The sequence below is a fragment of the Sphaerodactylus townsendi genome, linkage group LG14 (assembly GCF_021028975.2).
Source record: "Sphaerodactylus townsendi isolate TG3544 linkage group LG14, MPM_Stown_v2.3, whole genome shotgun sequence".
NCBI classification, from domain to species: Eukaryota; Metazoa; Chordata; class Lepidosauria; order Squamata; family Sphaerodactylidae; genus Sphaerodactylus; species Sphaerodactylus townsendi.
Window position 1 is genome coordinate 13117744 of NC_059438.1, and position 20030 is coordinate 13137773.

Below are 20030 nucleotides of genomic sequence, written 5' to 3' on the forward strand. Positions count from 1 at the left end.
GGAGAACTTCCTTCCCACTTAGCACAATTTCACACCCATTTGGAGATGCTTCTTCGCCACGTCTCGGGATAAATTTGCCTGCTTTTCCAGACAGGCCTCTGTGGGAGGCAGGGAGGGGGAAGACTGCTAGAGAAATCTCTGGAAAACAGAGGAAACCCTGAAATAAATATTTTACTTGGTCATCCAACTGACAAATAACAGAAGCTATTTTTTTTTGCATATTATCCCCCTCAGCTCCATTCATGTCGCACTCAATGCATGTACATCCCAACTTTCAGCTGGTGGCTAGAAACACCTGGGATGAAAACTGAACTCCGGGTGACATTGATCAACTCAACCTAGATGAAATGGCAGTATCACATTGTGCCTAATGAAGTCCCTCCCTTTCCCAAGCCCCACCCTCTTCAGGCTCCACCCCCAAAATTTCCAAGTATTTCCCATTCTGGAGCTGGCCACCCTAATCCCTACCTGTACATGCATAATGGGCCAACTGGTAATGGGGACCAGTATTGTGGCTCAGCCTGGTCTAGTAGGGGACCTCTGGGAGGAAGACTCAGATGGAGAGGAGGGGACAGTTTTGGTTCCAGATCCCCAGATACTGCCTGTAAATGCACAGCCTGACCAGCCATTAGCCCCTTCAGGACCAGGTCTAGTGGCTCCGGCACAGCATGCAAGCGGGGATCCAAAGCCAGGCCCAAGCTCTGAGGCTCTTCAGCCTCTTCACAATGAGCCAGAAGGGATCCTGCCAGCCCTGTCACCTCCCCTCTCTCCAGAGCCCCAGGAACAATGCAGGAAGAGACTGCATGCTAGGTTACAGCAGAGGAGACACAGTAGCAGGTTAGCAGCCATGGATGTTGAGTCCTTACAGGAACCAGACTAAAGTAACCCAGCTGCAAGAGGTTATTGCACTAGGGAATGGGAGGCTGGCTATAAAAGAGAGGCTGCAGCTCAGCTATCTCATGGCAGCAATGTTGTGTCTCTGTCCCTAGCCTTGTGTACTCATTAAACAACTGCACTTGCTGAATAACTGTGCCCGGACTGTCTTTTGGTTCCTGAGGGCCTGTCTACGGCAAATAACTAGATAAATATGTCACATATTTCTTCACATGCATTGAGGGGGATACGTTCGGAATGAGGAAAACTTCAATAGGGTATGATGCCATAGGCTCCGCCTTCCAAAGCAGCCGTTTGCTCCAGATCTCTGTCACCTGGAGATCAGTTCCAACAGCAGCAAGCTCCACAGTTGATAATCCTAGCGTTAGAAATACTCTCTGCACTCTTCTAGTTCACATCTAGGTGTATTCCCAGCTCAGTGGATACTTTTTCTTCTCTAGAGACTTAGTTCGCATTCCCTCTTCCAGAAAAATATAAACTTCCAATATTGGGGGGGGGGGGGGGGGGGGGGGACACAACAACATTTTTTTTTCATTATGTCAACTCGGCTTTATTTCACAGGCTATTAAATTTTAAGGCTTTGCCAGAGCAAAGGGCCTGCGTTTCGGCATTAAAATCTAATTCCAAAGAGTTTGACAAAGCATAAGTTTAACACGGGTCAGCAGTATATTGACAGGGTGTTAATTTTGAATTGTGTCAGCATTTCCTGTCTTGAGTGTTTAGGTCAATTAGCACCTTACTGCATAACCTCAGAAAACGTTCTCCCCTTATTAGCAGAGAGAGGCAGCAAACGGGGCCAAGAAAGGCTTGGCCAAGGAATCCATCCCCTTTCTCACCTGGAGCCAATGTCAAAACAAAGACAGATCAGATAGGAAGGACCAAACAGGGCCTGTGAGGCTCATTGGAAGCTGTGATCTCTTTCCATCCTGATTCCTCTGTGTGTGTGTGTGTGTGTGTGTGTGTGTGTGTGTGTGTGTGTGTGTGTGTGTGTGTGTGTGTGTGTGTGTGTGTGTGTGTGTGTGTGTGTGTGTGTGTGTGTGTGAGTGATTGCGATTGAGATTGTGATTGTGATTGTGATTGTGATTGTGATTGTGTGTTCACTGGCCGAGAGGCAACATTTAGGTTGCCAACCTTCAGACATTGGAGCTCTCCTGGGATTACGACCGATCTCTAAGCAATCCGTTCAACTGGAGAGAATGGCTTTGGAAGATGGAATTTATGGCATCATACCCTACTTACCTTAGAGAATCTGGAAGTTTACCACTTCTGCACCAGTGGAGACTGTGCCCCCATGAAAGGGAGCATTCCTGGGGTAGGGCCAACTTTCATCCTCTCCCAGTTTTGCCCCAGGAATGCCCCTTTTTGTGGGACAGACTTACACCCGCAAAAGGTGTGACGTAAGTCAGTCACTATGATGGGCTTCCCCAAGAGCGAAGGGGATTTTCTTCTTCTCCCCCAGCACCTTCACTGATGATCACCTGTTTGGAGGCAGCACAAAAGTACCATCCCTGGCTACCACCCTACCGCCCCTTGTTTGGACTGGGCTGTCTGTCAGGTTGCTGTGGAAAGCTGAACCATCATTGTGTGCCCACAGTAGGTACAACATGCTAGGGTTATGAAAATATTAATATTCACAATTATATTCAGCAGAGTAAAGAGTGCAACGAACAGCGCCGACACGCTATGAGTTTATATTAAAATGCTTCACTAAAGAACACTAGATAGGAAGGGAATACATGGATAGAAAATAATAATATGACAACTCTCTGACAATCTGAGCTGCATCGACTGCACGGTGACTAGGCAAGAAAATGATACAAGAAGGGAAGAGAAAGTTAAGTGAAAAGGAAAGGGCAATAAACTTTTACCCAGAACTCCCTCTTTCTTGCACTCCTGACGCAGGATATATCTTCACTGATACCCAATGGCAGGGGCGTACCACCCACGGGGACATATAAGGACAAATGTCCCCGGGCAGTGCCCAATTAGTCACATGGGGAGTGGAAAATCGCCCCCCACACCCCTCCTTCCCTGTGTCGGAGTCCAGGGGCCGTGAGCAGGGGCAGTTGTATGTCTTCTCTTGTCTGTGTCCCCTTTGCTAGCCTCTTGTCTGTCAACTACCCCTTCTTCCCTCTCTTCTTGCTACCTGCCTTGCCTTCTTCTCGCATGGAGCTCTGTCTGACGCAAGGGTAGCCTTAGCATTGGGCTATTATTGGGCTCCAGAGCTGTTGCTAATTTTGCAATAGAGGGCAGCAATGTTACCTGCATGTCTGGGGACAAGAAGAATTGTGTGATGGTGGCTGAAGCCACAGGAGACTGGGTCCAGGCAGAAATGTCCCAAATGTAGACCACACCAGTAAAAAGTAAGTTTAAAAAGAGTAAAAGGTGTGCCAAAACAGATCTGGGAGACAAGATGGCTCCCTGAGGATGGCTCCCACATCTGGCAAAGAGGCAGGCAGGGAAGGCAGGGGGCTGGGGGGGCAGAAAACTCACTTCTTGGCCTGGGCTCCATGGGGGGGGGGGGAGTGGAAAACTCAGTTCTTGCCCCAGGCTCCACTTTCTGTCAATACATCACTGCCCAATGGCCAAACGAGTACTCTACATATTATGCAAGAGACACCTATATTCTAGAAAGACTTTTTATACTTCAGCTCTTATTTGCTTACATGCTAGTCTAATTACCTGGTGACAAGCAGGCACACAAACAGCCATTTAACTCTTTCATGGCTGGGGGGCAGCACTCGCAAAAACCAACACAATGACATGGCTCAAGCAACTGCCTGTTAGTAGGTCAATCCCAGAGAATTGAGAAACACATGGAAACATGCACCGGTGTAGCATCTCAGGACCTGGTCATTACTGGTGTTAACTAGCCTGGCAATGCAAAGGAGCTTGCGTTATCAGCAATTACTGCTCATAGGAATTATCTCACTAGTTTTTGTAATTACATATGAATTTTATGTAATTGCATCTCACCTTGTGCTACCAGCATTTCATGGCCTTTGACCCAGCTGTTTGCAACGCCCGCCTCCAAGCACGTGTGTGTATAATAACTACCTAGCAAAGAACCTTCATAGCCATTCGATGACCTGAATTTTTTTGGAACAGGTCCTAGGGGTCCTAATTGGACCACGAGACAAGACAAGACGATGCCTTCCCTTGTATTGTTTTCCTGAGCTGAAATGGCCCAGGGAACTTCTAGGGATATATATATGTGCAGCTATCTTATACTAAGTCAGAGCATTGGTCCATCAAAGTCAGTATTGTTGCTCCAGACTGTCACCATGCTCCAGTAGGAGGTCTTTCATAGTTCCTACTGTCTGAGAGCCAGTGTGATGTAGTGGTTAAGAGCAGGTGGATTCTAATCTGGAGAACCCCCACTCCTTCACCTGAGTGGCAGAGGCTTAACTGGTGAACCGGATGTGTTTCCGCACTCCTACATTCCTGCTGGGTGACCTTGGGCTAGTCACAGTTCTCTCTGAACTCTTTCAGCCCCACCTACCCCACAAGGTGTCTGTTATGTGGGAAGAGGAAGGGAAAGGAGCTTGTAAGCCACCTTGAGTCTCCTTACAGGTGAGAAAGGTGAGGTATAAATCCAAACTCTTCTTCTTCTTCTGTTGAGAAAGTCCGCCATTAAATCTATCAGATAGCGTGGCAGTTCTTTGAAATGGCTTGCATGATCCAATTAAAAATACAAATTTGCCACTAGGTTCCACTGTTTACTTCTCCTACCTGTGATTTCACAGGTGTGGCCTTGTGTAACATTTTAAACATTAATTGATTCGTAGATAGGGTGCTGGAATTGTGTGCAGGCATTGGAGCGGAGCACTTATTATCCCGACACTCTCAACAAATTGACTAAACAAATTTATGCCACACACCCTGTACCGGCTGGCCACACCTTCGGTGTGTTCTCTTTGAAGGTCAGGACACAAGCAGATTATACAGAGGTACATTTATTTATTTGTTTTTTTAAAAACACTTCATTCGGGGAAGGGATGTTAGAAGAAAGAGCATTAGATCTTCATGTTGGAGCAGAACCCGCGCAGAGATTTCCTTTCTTTAAAAAAGTTCCAAGCTGTAGGTTTCCATTTAATTAGTAAACTCTTCAAATGAGTAATTTGTATGAGCAAATGTTCGCCAATGGTTTCATAATACCACAACTCATGTTTCTTGGCACTTGACACAGAAAAGAACACATCAAACATGGCGAAATCAAGCATGCAAGGCCTTGTTTTGATATTGGAAAGGGAGCCAGGTGGGATGAAAGGTTGAAACCCCGGAGGCTTCGGGAGGCGATGGATTTGGGGGAACTGAACCCAGCTATTTGATTCCAAGCACCTCACGCTAATCAGGTTCGTCAGGGTTCATTCGGAGTTCAGTGTGCTCCGGTTTGCAAGCAAGAACATTCCCCAAAGGACTGCTTCCCACAACATGTTCCAGGCCTCCCTGAAGAAGGGGAAAAAAATGGATCGAATCTGTTATGCAGAAAGTAAAGGCAGGTGTGTCAGCATGGGAAACAATATGAACCTCCACCCACAAGGCACCCCGTGCTTGTAAGCCATGTGATTCTATCTGGGAAAATGGTTGTGCAGTCAATGGGAACTTTGTGCTCAACAAGGAGAGGTTGGATCCTTCTGCTCACAGTTCCCTTGATGATAATACCCACGCATTTTTGGAGTCTGATTGCTCTCCTCCTGGTTTTATCTTCTTAATCTGTTTTTCAGAACAGGTAGTGTTGTCTAGTGGTTACAGTGCTCAGGGAGACTTGGATAAGGGCTATTCAACAGTGGAATGTGCTGCCTCGGAGGGTGGTAGAGTCTCCTTCTTTGGAGGTTTTTTAACAGAAGCTGGATGGCCATCTGTCAGGAGTGCTTTGATTGTGTATACCTGCATGGTAGGGAGTTGGACTGGATGGCCCTTGGGGTCTTTTCCACCTCTATGATTCTGCAGTTCAAATCTTCCCTTCAAGATGATGCTCAGTGGGAGACTGTGAAGGTGTCATGCTTCACCTACCTGCGGCTCTCCAGATGTTCATGAACTACAATTCCCATCAGCCTCTGCCAGCATGGCCAGTTCATGAACATCTGGAGAGCCGCAGGTTGCAGACTCCTGAATCCTAGCCTACATCACAGGAGGAAGAGGAAGAGGAAGAGGAAGAAGAAAAAGAAGAAGAAGGAGAAGGAGAAGGAGAAGGAGAAGGAGAAGGAGAAGGAGAAGGAGAAGGAGAAGAAGAAGAAGAAGAAGAAGAAGAAGAAGAAGAAGAAGAAGAAGAAGAAGAAGAAGAAGAAGAAGAAGAAGAAGAAGAAGAAGAAGAAGAAGAAGAAGAAGAAGAAGAAGAAGAAGAAGAAGAAGAAGAATCTAACAAAGCAACTGAGTGGAACTGAAGGGTTTTTTAAAAATATATTAATTATATATGAATTGAGATCAACTATATTCTTCTGCTTTGGATCCATGTGAGGTAGAAATGCAACAAATAAATAACTTGCATCTTTCCTTTCTCCTTCTGAAAAGTCAATACAGGGACTGAGTTGGGATTTAGCTTTGAAATGCAGAACAGTATTCTCCCCCACCCTCCTTAATTCAAACATCTCTGCCGTCTTGGTCGCCATCCATATCTAACATAAGGCTATATCTATTGTATAATATAACGTTTGGCATTTCCCTTGCATCCTTAAAAATGGGTGGAATCTCAGGGTGGTGTTCCGACTGGAAACGGAGAATTGTTCCCTGCCAAGGCTCTCCAAATCTCATTCCCCTTTGACGAAGTCATTATACCAACAAACTAACCAACAAAGAAATGGGATTGTCAAGTGGACAGGTTAAATCCGAGGCCCAGCCCTGGCCTGCTCCTTACCACTGCGGTAGGATAAATTAATATATAAGAACTCTTACGTGACTAATAATATGTGTCGTTCTGTTAACATGGAGGAGTTTATTGCCTTTATTAATGTTTTGGGTTAGAACATTCAAGTTATAACAGGGCTACCTTTAATTACAAACACCTCCTCAGCTGTCGTGTCTTAACCACACTAGCTTTTCAAGGGTGGAGTGTAATTTATTAGGCATTAGTTAACCCTTCTACAAGCCAGCTTTTGGGTGGAGTTGCAGTAAGCAGATTGAGCAGATTCCTGATGCCGCAGATGATAGAGGTGAAATGCATCTGGGGAGCTTTCCAGGGTTGGCCACCAAACGAGAAACCGAGCTGACTTTCCAGATTGAGCTGTCAAGGGCCCCGTACGCCGACTCTCCCGACATGACAGTATGCTGAGTTATGCAAAGAGAGAGATGTGGAGAGCACGAAACATGGGAAATAAGTGTCTTTGGATTTCTGTAGGAAGCACGAGAGATATTAGAATAGATCTGGAGATAGGAGGCGTGATTGACATTGCAGCGAGTATATCCCTAATGCGTCTCCGGTGCCGATCGCAGCTCGTATTAACTCCTGATCTTTCGTTCCCGAATACATTCTGTATCACAGTCTTCCCACCCCCCTCCCTTCGCTTAGTGTGAAGTGTGTTGGTTGTTAGGCATGCAAATAGGTTTGAACAGAGGTGGGATCCAACCAGTTCTCACCACTTCTCTAGAAGTGGTTACTCATTTTTTCTGAGTGCCGAGAAGGGATTACTAAAGCAACCGCCCTGCCCAATAGTGACTGGAGGTGCGCGTGTGCGGCGGCCCCACTGTTTGAATCCCACCACCATCGGAACCTGTTATTTTCAATCACAATCACAAGCCTTTATTGGCATAAAATAAACATACAAAATCAGCATACAAAATTTGCCCATTATTGCTCACAATTATAGACACTGGTACTAAAATACTAAATACTAAAATATATACATGGTCCTTCTGTAACTATAGGACATTCCTTCAGCTAAGTTAACTCACTTAAACGTCATCGGATACTGACAGAAGCTAGAAAAATTACTGCTGGCTATATGTGGTCATAATACATAGACTTTGGTTGGTATTCATCTAGACTTACGTCTATTATTGTTAGCAGAAATTTTGCTACATTCTCACACACTGTGGGATCCATGTTGTTCAAAAGCATAGGTATCTTAAGAGCATCAGTTAGATTGTTATACAGAAATGGGATAAGTGCAGATTGTGACATTCTGATTTTTTGCAAACCTTACACAATGAAAGAGGGTATGATCGAGTGTCTCCACCTGACCCATATTGCATGGACATAGCCTCCTCTGTTTATCAATTTGTTGATATCTGCCATAGAGCAGCATAGAAGGCATTAGATTGAATCTGGCCAGTGTTAAAGCTCTTCTTAATTTAGGGTTGGTGATCCACTGTAAATAATTGGCCATGTGTCCTTGTTCAATTGGAATAAGCAGGGTCAGGGGGGAACACGTTTTCCTCGCAGCTGTTATCATATCCCGATACTCTTGTTCTAATAGCTTAGTTTTCAAGCAGCTATATGCTTCTGATAGGGAAAGAGGGACTAACGACTCTAATGAAAAGCCAAGAGTGTTGATTTTTCCCTCAACTAGTTTCAGCCACCTAGAATGGAACCTGTTATTAAAATTTTTGGATCCCACCACTGGGTTTGAAGAGGAAGAGGAAGAGGAAGAGGAAGAGGAAGAGGAAGAGGAAGAAGAAGAAGAAGAAGAAGAAGAAGAAGAAGAAGAAGAAGAAGAAGAAGAAGAAGAAGAAGAAGAAGAAGAAGAAGAAGAGGAGGAGGAGGAGGAGGAGGAGGAGGAGGAGTTTGGATTTAGACCCCACCTTTCTCTCCTGTAAGGAGACTCAAGGGGGCTGACAAGCTCCTTTTCCTTCCTCTCCCCACAACAGACACCTTGTGAGGTAGGTGGGGCTGAGAGACTTCTGATGAACTGTGACTGATCCAAGGTCACCCAGCAGTAATGTAGGAGTGGGAAAACAAATCTGGTTCACCAGATAAGACTCCACCACTCATGTGGAGGAGAGGGGAATCAAACCTGGTTCTCCAGATTAGAGTCCAGATTAGGCTATATTAGGCTAGGCTAGGCTAAATTAGGCTAGGCTGTGTCAGAGATCAGACCTAACCTTGCCTAACATGGTTTACTGGAGTGGGCAAAATGTGGTTCCCTCCACCCCTGCCTGCATAGAGACAGCAGAGCAGAGAGGGTGTGCCTTTTGCCTCCTTTGGGTTTTTTGCTCCTCCCTGGCTTCCCCCATGCAGCAGCAGTTCCGCCAACATTTTTGAGGGTCGATAGGGCTTCTTTTTATTATTGGTTTTAATTTAAACATTCTCAATCTATCCAAGGAGCAACAGGTCGAAGTAACATCCTTTTTTATTTAAAAAAAAATCACAAACGGGTAGCAAACAACCAGCCAAACCCAGAAGCGTTCTCCGTCGGGGGCAGACAAAATGGCGGCCAGGTTTGGGAGAAGCAGCAGGGCACCTCGCCACATGTAAAGCAAGAAACACGGGGAGACCCCACCGCAAATCCCACAGACATGCTGACAACTGTGAGTGCACAGAGGGCCAGCGTTAAAGTCACTAGGTTTAGAAAGCTGTAACTCTCCTCAGGGTTGCAGACAGTTATCCTTCTTAAAATATGACCCAACCCCCAGAACCTGTTATCGGCATCATGGGAGCATCATTAAGTGTCCCAATGGTGTCTTTATGTTTTCCCTGTGGTGAAAATATCAGATGGAGGAGGGAGGTGGATTCACAACTGGAAAAATGGCATGGGAGAAAGATTAGAATACCTCCCACTGCATCATGGGCCTGATCTAAATCCTCCTCCTACACACATAGCTCCTTCAAGCCTAAAAGACAACCTACAGGAGATCCAAGCACAGATCTCTTACTGACTCCTTTAATTTGGCACTTAGATGTTACATCACACATTTCTTTCATCCGTGATGCGCAGATACTTATGTTATTTTGTGGTCGTATCTCATCTTGTGGCGGGAAGGCAGCATGGTATAGCCCAATCTGATCGGATCATGGAAGATGAGCAGTGTCAGTACTTGGATGGGAGACCACCATGAAGGCTCTGCAGAGGAAGATAATGGCAACCCACCACTGCTTCTCACTTGCCTTGAAAGTCACTCCTTGCTTGGGTTGCCATAACACCACCAATGAAGACTCTGCAGAGGACGGCAATGTCAAATCACCTCTGTTTCTCACTTGCCTTGAAAGCATCTTAGCTGAGGTCACCATAAGACCACCAAGGAAGACTCTGCAGAGGACAGCAATGTCAAATCACCTCTGCTTCTCACTTGGCTTGAGAGCATCTTAGCTGAGGTCACCATAAGACCACCAAGGAAGACTCTGCAGAGGACGGCAATGTCAAATCACCTCTGTTTCTCACTTGGCTTGAGAGCATCTTAGCTGAGGTCACCATAAGACCACCAAGGAAGACTCTGCAGAGGACGGCAATGTCAAATCACCTCTGTTTCTCACTTGGCTTGAGAGCATCTTAGCTGAGGTCACCATAGGACCACCAAGGAAGACTCTGCAGAGGACGGCAATGTCAAATCACCTCTGTTTCTCACTTGCCTTGAAAGCATCTTAGCTGAGGTCACCATAAGACCACCAAGGAAGACTCTGCAGAGGACGGCAATGTCAAATCACCTCTGTTTCTCACTTGGCTTGAGAGCATCTTAGCTGAGGTCACCATAAGACCACCAATGAAGACTCTGCAGAGGACGGCAATGTCAAATCACCTCTGTTTCTCACTTGCCTTGAAAGCACCTTAGCTGAGGTCACCATAAGACCACCAAGGAAGACTCTGCAGAGGACGGCAATGTCAAATCACCTCTGTTTCTCACTTGGCTTGAGAGCATCTTAGCTGAGGTCACCATAGGACCACCAAGGAAGACTCTGCAGAGGACGGCAATGTCAAATCACCTCTGTTTCTCACTTGCCTTGAAAGCATCTTAGCTGAGGTCACCATAAGACCACCAAGGAAGACTCTGCAGAGGACGGCAATGTCAAATCACCTCTGTTTCTCACTTGGCTTGAGAGCATCTTAGCTGAGGTCACCATAAGACCACCAAGGAAGACTCTGCAGAGGACGGCAATGTCAAATCACCTCTGTTTCTCACTTGCCTTGAGAGCATCTTAGATAGGGTCACCATAAGAAGAGAAGAAGAAGAAGAGTTTGGATGTATATCCCCCCTTTCTCTCCTGTAGGAGACCCAAAGGGGCTTACAATCTCCTTGCCCTTCCCCCCTCACAACAAACACCCTGTGAGGTGGGTGGGGCTGAGAGAGCTCCGAGAAGCTGTGACTAGCCCAAGGTCACCCAGCTGGCGTGTGTGGGAGTGCACAGGCTAATCTGAATTCCCCAGATAAGCCTCCACAGCTCAGGCGGCAGAGCTGGGAATCAAACCCGGTTCCTCCAGATTAGGTACACAAGCTCTTAACCTCCTACGCCACTGCGGATCACTGAGGAACACTCTGCAGAGGACAGCAATGGAAAATCAGCTCTGCTTCTCACTTGCCTTGAAAGCATCTTAGCTAGGGTCACCATAAGACCACCGAGGAAGGCTCTGCAAAGGACGGCAATGGCAAATCACTTCTGTGTCTCACTTGCCTTGAAAGCTCCTTAGCTGGTATCTCCATAAATCTGTTGCCACTTGATGGCCCTTACCTACATATATTGTCTTGCACTTCTACCATAGATTGGGAATCAGGAAAGATTTCAGTTGTTTGCTATTTTTTTTATTACTCAGACCGATGACTCTCATCCATTTCACTCCAAGCTTTCATGAGTTGGCGGTTCCCATGTTTGACTGGGAGTTGGGAAAACTCATGTTCCCGTTCAGAAACCAACACTTTGGGTGGCCCTCATGACACTATCTTTGAGCCTTCATCTCTAAAATGGCTGCAGCGTACACCTTCCTCCCAAGGTTGTCGTGGGAACAAACAAGTCAAACAGTGCAACACTCTTGCTTTACAACCTGCCAGGGATGATCTGTGATCTCAGCAGGATTATCCTAAGTACCATTGTTGGAGATTACAGGCTTCCTTCCGAAATATTAGTTAAACACTGCCGTAATCTTGTAGGCAGTGCAAAGCCAATGGTGGGAACGCTGATAAACCGGGAGGTTATCTCGCTCACCCCGGAGCAAAATGAGAAGTTAGTCAGAAGCAAACGCTCTTGGCTCCTGGCCCTGTCTGTCTACCTGAAGAAGTGGTTTGCTTCATCTTTTGTACATTATGAAAACAGGATTGCTTTACAATGGGAAGAGCAGAAGAAAATGATTTGAGTTCAGGGATGCTAACCTCCAGGTGAGACCTGGAGATGTCCCATAATTACAAGGGATCTCCAGACCAAACAGATGAAGTTCTCTAGAAGCAGTGGCGTAGGAGGTTAAGAGCTCGTGTATCTAATCTGGAGGAACCAGGTTTGATTCCCAGCTCTGCCGCCTGAGCTGTGGAGGCTTATCTGAGGAATTCAGATTAGCCTGTACACTCCCACACATGCCAGCTGGGTGACCTTGGGCTAGTCACAGCTCTTCTGAGCTCTCTCAGCCCCACCTACCTCACAGGGTGTTTGTTGTGAGGGGGGAAGGGCAAGGAGATTGTCAGCCCCTTTGAGTCTCCTGCAGGAGAGAAAGGGGGGATATAAATCCAAACTCCTCCTCCTCCTCTTCTTCTTCTTTGTCTTCTTCTTCTTCCTCTTCTTCTTCTTCTTCTTCTTCTTCTTCTTCTTCTTCTTCTTCTTCTTCTTCTTCTTCTTCTTCTTCCAGAGAAAATTGATTTGTTTGTAGGTTGGACTCCATGGCATTGGAGTTTAGACTCCCTCCCTTTCCCAAATCCCATTCACTCCAGGCATTTCCAAATCTCCAGGAATTTCCCGAGCTGAAGTTGGAAACCCTATGTTCCATGCATCGCTTTTTAAAAAAATATCACACCATTCATTCCTCCGAGGAGATCAGAGAGTCTCCTCTTTACCCTCAGAATAAACTAACGAGCTAGAGGGATTTTATCAAGGTCACCTAGTGACTATCAGGGCTAAGTGGGCCTTTGACTTGGAGTCTCACTAGCCCTAACTAGAAGGCCACACTGTCTCTCACATGTAAAAGAATTATTGAAAGATATGAACCAGCCTCCATTTTTCCTTTTTTTCCAAATTTGAGTGTGGCAGATCTCTGTTGAAACTTGGCTGAGAGTTACTCCTACTGTTGCAGAAGAAGAGAAGAAGAAGAGTTTTTGGATTTATATCCCCCCTTTCTCTCCTGTAGGAGACTCAAAGGGGCTTACAATCTCCTTGCCCTTCCCCCCTCACAACAAACACCCTGTGAGGTAGGTGGGGCTGAGAGAGCTCCGAGAAGCCATGACTAGCCCAAGGTCACCCAGCTGGCGTGTGTGGGAGTGTACAGGCTAATCTGAATTCCCCAGATAAGCCTCCACAGCTCAGGTGGCAGAGCTGGGAATCAAACCCGGTTCCTCCAGATTAGATACACGAGCTCTTAACCTCCTAGGCCACTGCTGCTCCCATGTGCTGCATCTGAAAATACCACCTACAGGGAACACTGTTCTCCGATATTCTTGATTTTACTTCTCCCCCAGTACATGGCATGAGGCACAGATAGGGCTGCCAGCACTGCTTCAGCAAAAAGCTGGAGATTCTGAGGGCAGTGCAAGGGGGGAATGAAGTTTGGGGAGTCGCTTCTGGGTGAAACTCCAGGAATTTCCCCTCATCGCGTTGGTAAACCATAGACAAGTGGAGAAATTGCTAGAGCATCAAAACGGGGGCCATTTTGGCTCCCTCTGGTCAAGAGCAGGGGATTGGAAACCAGGGAGCACTTAACCAGCCTGAGTAGAAAGCCTGTGCAGTATACTGGATCACTGGGTTCGTAATGAAGAAGAAGAAGAAGAGTTTGGATTTATATCCCCCCTTTCTCTCCTACAGGAGACTCAAAGGGGCTTACAATCTCCTTGCCCTTCCCCCCTCACAACAAACACCCTGTGAGGTAGGTGGGGCTGAGAGAGCTCCGAGAAGCTGTGACTAGCCCAAGGTCACCCAGCTGGCGTGTGTGGGAGTGTACAGGCTAATCTGAATTCCCCAGATAAGCCTCCACAACTCAAGTGGCAGAGCTGGGAATCAAACCCGGTTCCTCCAGATTAGATACACGAGCTCTTAACCTCCTACGCCACTGCTGCTGTAATGGGGAGATTCTGGTTCAAATCCCCACTCCGCCAAAACAGTTGCTGGCCAGGCACGTAGTCTGTCTACCTAACATATCTCACACCCTTTGCGAGAAGATAAAATGTATGCAGCTCCTCGCCTTGGAGGAAGGGCAGGATAAAAATATACTAGATTGGTAGCTAGCATGCATGCCTCTCTTTCTGACCTCAACCAGTTAAGAGATTCATAAGGAAATACTAGATTATCTTACCACCCACCTGCTAATTTGGAAACCTCTTTGAACACGGTGAACCAACAGGATAAGAATGACACACAAGCTCGACTTCGTTGAGATGACTGAAGATACATCCTGAAAACAAAGCCGTCGCCCAATCCGTTTGGCAACGTATTCCAGTTTTCTTAAAACAGTTACACGTGTCCCAGAGCAGTTTTACCATTAGAAGGAAAGTCTACAACATATATACATTTGTTTAACGTGTAGAAGTAGTAATAGTAAAGTTTATTGCAAATGGCCAGAGGCTGTTATAACCTTAAACTGAAACAGACACATGAAATGCAAACTTTTTAAAAAATATATAAACAAATAATAATAAAAACTTGTTTTAAAATAATGGAGTCAAAGTCCCAAACCTTGTAAACATGGTAAAACTAATAACTGATCAAACACCAAGCTTCACTTTTTAGCATGGATTTTCCTAGCAGCCAGTGCGTGCAGAGATATCGTGTGAGTGACACACTCTTCAACAAGGCATATTGAGGAAAGTTCTCCAATTATTAAATTTTGATACTGAGTTTTGTTAGAGGCGTTAGGGTTGGACATAAAGATATCCCTCTTCTCACACAATCTTTTTATTACAGGTGGAATCTTTCATTCATTGAAGATATCATTTTGCTAACAGTCAGAGTCTTCTACTAAGGGAGTATACACTACCCCTTGTAAGAGGAGTCCTTCCACTCACAGAATGTATCTTCCCCTAATGCCGTGGTGGCGAACCTTTGGCACTCCAGATGTTATGGACTACAATGGACTACAATTGGCCATGCTGGCAGGGGCTGATGGGAATTGTAGTCCATAACATCTGGAGTGCCAAAGGTTCACCACCACTGCCCTAATGGATATATCCTTGCAGGGGTGTCAAACTCGCAGCCCTCCAGATGTTCATGAACTACAATTCCCATCAGTCCTGCCCAACATGAGCATTGGCTATACTGGCAAGGGCTGATGGGAATTGTAGTTCATGAACATCTGGAGGGCTGCGAGTTTGACACCTGTACTTTAGGGGATGATATAATGGGTGTCCTTTGTCTTTTGAAAGGAAACTTCCACTCACAGAACATACCCTTTTTGATTACAGAAGGAGACTTCCAGTCTCAAGTTCGAGTCACAGGAGTGTCCCACCTTCTTGCATAAACAAGATATGTTTGGAATCAATCTTTGGAGCCAACCTGTTGTTCTTAAAACAGAGTGGTGAACTGGCAGCACAGGATACTGCTTCTCTAAGCAGTTCATATAGGATGATGAAGATTGATTTCTGCTGCCTCAGAGACTAGGACACGGAGTAATGGGTTCAAGGTGAAGGAAAAGAGATTCCACCTGAACATTAGGAAGAACTTCCTGACCGTCAGGGTTGTTCGACAGTGGAATTCACTGCCACGGAGAGTGGTGAAGTCTCCTTCTTTGGAGGTTTTTAAACAAAGGCTGGATCAGCATGTGTCGGGAGCGCTTCGATTGTGTGTTCCTGCATTGCAGGGGGTTGGACTTGATGGCTCTTGTGGTCTCTTCCAACTCTATGATTCTATGATTCTTCTATGGTTCTAAGATGAGGATGATTACTACTACTAGGAAGATTACTACTGCTACTACTATTGCTACTACTAGTAGTACTATTTCGAGGTAGTTCTAAATTCCATCAAAAAGTGTTCCTCAGACCTTCGGCACACCGCACAGAAAAGAAATCCGCTAAAATTCCTGACTCTGTGAGATACTGAACCTTAGCATTATCCAGAGGCTAATGAATGTTTCCAATAAGTCAATCGAATAAATGCAGAGGAAGCGTACGGGAACGTTAAAACCTTCTTGAATCCCACCTCCCTGTTTGTGGACCCTCTAAGCATTACCATAACAAAATCACACCCTGTGTGGTCCAGTTTCATCCACTAAGTATTATCTGAAGCTGATCCATTCTTAGCAATTTCCAATTATAATCGTCCTAGTTAGGAAAGCTAAGTATTCGGCATGATTGCTTTCTGCCCCCCCACCACCACCACTCAAAAAAGTTCATGCTTCCAATGAGAGAGAGAGAACTAAGCATGCCTCATGTTTCCAGTCTAGGCTTCCTCCATCCACAGCATCCAAACCCCCAGGCATAGTTGCCAGCCCAGATCAGTACTGGGGAGGAGAGCTGCTTTGGCTATCGAGCCCATACTGCAGACCTGGGCATTATACGGCCCAGGGGCCACATCCGGCCCGCCAGATGACCCTGACTGGCCCCCCTGCCGTGCTGGGGAGCGAGGCATCTTTGAAAGCCCCACAGAAGCCGGTTGCCTTGGCTGCCGGCTTCTGCGGGACTTTCAAAAGCGCCTCGCCCCCCTGCCTTTTGGCCCAGCCCTCCACAATATTTTCTGTTTCTTATGAGGCCCCATGGAAAAAATAATTGCCCACCTCTGCCATACTGGGATTCCCAGACCAGATTGGGAATGATAAGGGAGGTTGCCTCAGCTAGCTCATGGGCCTGATAAGTGCTCTCAAGAGGCTGGATCTGGCCCCTGCGCCAGTTAGAGGAGACTGATGAATATGATAGACCAGTGGTTCCCAACCTTTTTGAACTTGTGTAACCCTTGGCAACCCATTTTCCTAAAACTGTACCCTCATATTAGCAAACCCATTATGTATTTTTTCACATACCTCCCAAAAGGGGTGTACTACCCAGGGGACATATGGGGTCAATTGTCTCTGGGCTGTGATCATTTAGTCACGTGGGGGTGGAAAATCACCCCCATACCCTTCCTCCTTACCCCCGGGTCTATTCACAGACTTCAAGACCAGGTGCAAAAGAAGTTGTTTGGTCGTGGTGGGGGAGGGTAACCGCCTATACCAGGGCAGGGAGGCGGAAAACTCAGATTTTGCACCAGGCTTCATTTTCCCTAGATTCGCCTCTGCCTCCCAAACACTCTGGTGCGAACTCCTGTAGCATCCCTGGAGCTATGCATACTCCAGGTTGGAAATCACTGTGTTAGACCAATCGTCTGGCTCCGTATAATACAGCTTTTTATTTACAAACGATATTGCAGTGGAGAACCAGGTAAATGCTCCTAGCACAGTGGTGGCGAACCTGTGGCACGGGTGCCAGAGGTGGCACTCAGAGCCCTTTCTGTGGGCACACATGCATAGAGTTCATCATGGGGGGGAGGCGGAAAATCACCCACACCCACACATACATCTAGGCTAGCCTGGGCATGATCCTTTACCTGGGAGTAAGCTCGGTTGCTGGCAATGGGTCTTGCTTCTGATTAAACTCTCCTAGGGTCGTGATTCACCCATTCGAAGCGTTGTACTGTTGCTTCACCAAGCTTACTCCTGAGTAATGCGCGCCTCGGAGCCAATCGTCTTTTCTAAACTAAAACCTCAGTATTCAGGTTAAATTGCCGTGTTGGCACTTTGTGATAAATAAGTGGATTTTGGGTTGCAATTTGGGCACTCAGTCTCGAAAAGGTTTGCCATCACTGTCCTAGCACATGTAAAAATAATAACAACAAAACAACTAAAATCTGAATATTCAGAAATTAATTGGATTTCCCCGGTAGGCAATGGCCTTCATCCAGTTTTATTTTATTCCTTATTTTACAAGCCCTGAGTTTGAGAATCTTTAGGATTTATTAACACCTGAACAGACAAATGGCCCTTTCCAGACAACCAAGCCAAAACATTTTGAGGCAGGAAATAGAACATTTCCTCTGCAACGTTCCACGTATATTTTAGCCCAAAGACAATTCATTTCCAGCCTTGAAACATTTTATTTGGATCCTGTTCCCTAGCAATTATTTTTCTGAAAATGTTTTGAAAATGTTTTGACTTGCTGGGCATAGATCTCTAAGACGTTACCTATCCCTCCCGGACTTCCTTATTGGTACTATTTTCTGAGCTCGTGCCGTCTCATGCTGAATTTTTGTCCGTTTTATATTTTGGGGAGTTGTGTCTGCATAGCTTTGAAGACATGATACCTACAAAATCATAGCATGAGGCTTTGAAGTTTTGTAGCATCAGTTTTACAGATGTAAAAAAAACCACACAGAACAACCCCAAAATGGCAGCCAGGACTCGTTGGGAGAGGGTGAGTGTGAACAAACGGGGGAACTGAAAATGTTTTGCAGATGTTTTCAAAACATTTTCAATGACTTGTACAGAAAGCACCATTAGTCTTGTATGTAATACTTATGTACTTAATACTTAATGTAATAGTTATGTATGCAATACTTATGTACTTAATACTTAAGTACATGCATACTTATGTACTTAGCATTGGAAATCACTGGCAAATTATATTTGAACGTAGAATACAACTTGATGGGGTAAAGCTTTGTACATTTATGAAGAAACCACAACACAAATCCACGGGAAGAGTTTTGCTTACAAACACACACAAGGAAAGGCAGAAGTGGAGGAGGACATGTAAAGATGTGGGAAGGATGGGCTAATCCCCCCCTAAAGATTTATTATGGAGGGAAGGGTGGCATGGTCCACTTCTGAACTGGTCACACGGAATGCACTTCATGGTTATTATTCTTCCCAGAAGAGAAGCGATCACGTTACTCCCTGACACAAAGTTACACCTTGGCCATGTGATTTGGCCACTTAAAACAACATCTATCATGTTGCCAGTTTATAAATCGTTTAAGGGGAGGCTACAAAGGGTATTGGGAGGCCACCCCTTTGAACCGCGTCTCCCACCAGATCATTTCTTGGCCCTGAGCTACTTTGTCAGACAAAATGTTAGCAACCAGAGACAGCCTAGATTTTTCATCACAGTGAAAATTAGCTGAGGTTTTTGTGGGGGGGTAGCTTTTAACTTTAAAAGCAGAACTTTACGTGAATAAAGACCTCTGGGACAACACTCCATGTAAAAAATCAACATTCCACATTAATCAATTAAATCAACAGCACCCGCGTTATCATGAATAAAAGCTAATAAGCATCTGCATGTATAACGACTAACAAAACAATTCTATGTATTGTCAAAGGCTTTCATGGCTGCAGTCATCGGGCTGTTGTGGTTTTCCAGGCTGTGGGTCTGTGGTCTAGTAGTTTTTGCTCCGAATGTTTTGCTGGCATCTATGTGCGGCATCTTCAGAAGCACGTCATGGGGAGATGTATTGTTTCTGAAGATGCCAGCCATAGATGTGGACAAAATGCAGGGAGCAAATACCATTAGACCATGGCCACACAGCCCAGAAAACCCACAATAGCCCAAATGATCCTGGTTTCCAGTTTCATGAACAAAAATTAATTTTATAAGGTTTGACATTTTTTTGGTCCAATGCATGTTTGGTTGTTCTTTGTTTTGTAACAATGGCCTCCCAGACCATTTCCAGTATGCAAATCACTTTAAGCACAGTCCAGAAATCTCAAGCACATTTCACCAAAAGTCAACACCACGCACAATACATCCAACCCACCACCAAAACTTGTCTATCTACTGCCTCAAGTACAAGAAATAAATTTATATGCAAGTCTCTGGGTCCAACACCCCCCCCCACCCGCCATATAGAACAAGAAGACATCTGGCATGTTGCATGAAGAGCTCTGAACCTTTAATGACTCCATGTCAAGGGGTTTGTACAAGGTGACCAGACGTCCCGCTTTTGGCGGGACAGTCCCGCCTTAAACCAATTTGTCCCGCGTCCCGTGCGGTTTTTTTACTGTCCCGATTTTTGGAAGGCTGCCGCATTGCCTTCTGGGGTGCTCCCCTTTTCCCGCCCTGTCACAGGGCGGGAAACCGGGGAGCGCCCCCGCACCCGCCCACCCTGGTCCTGG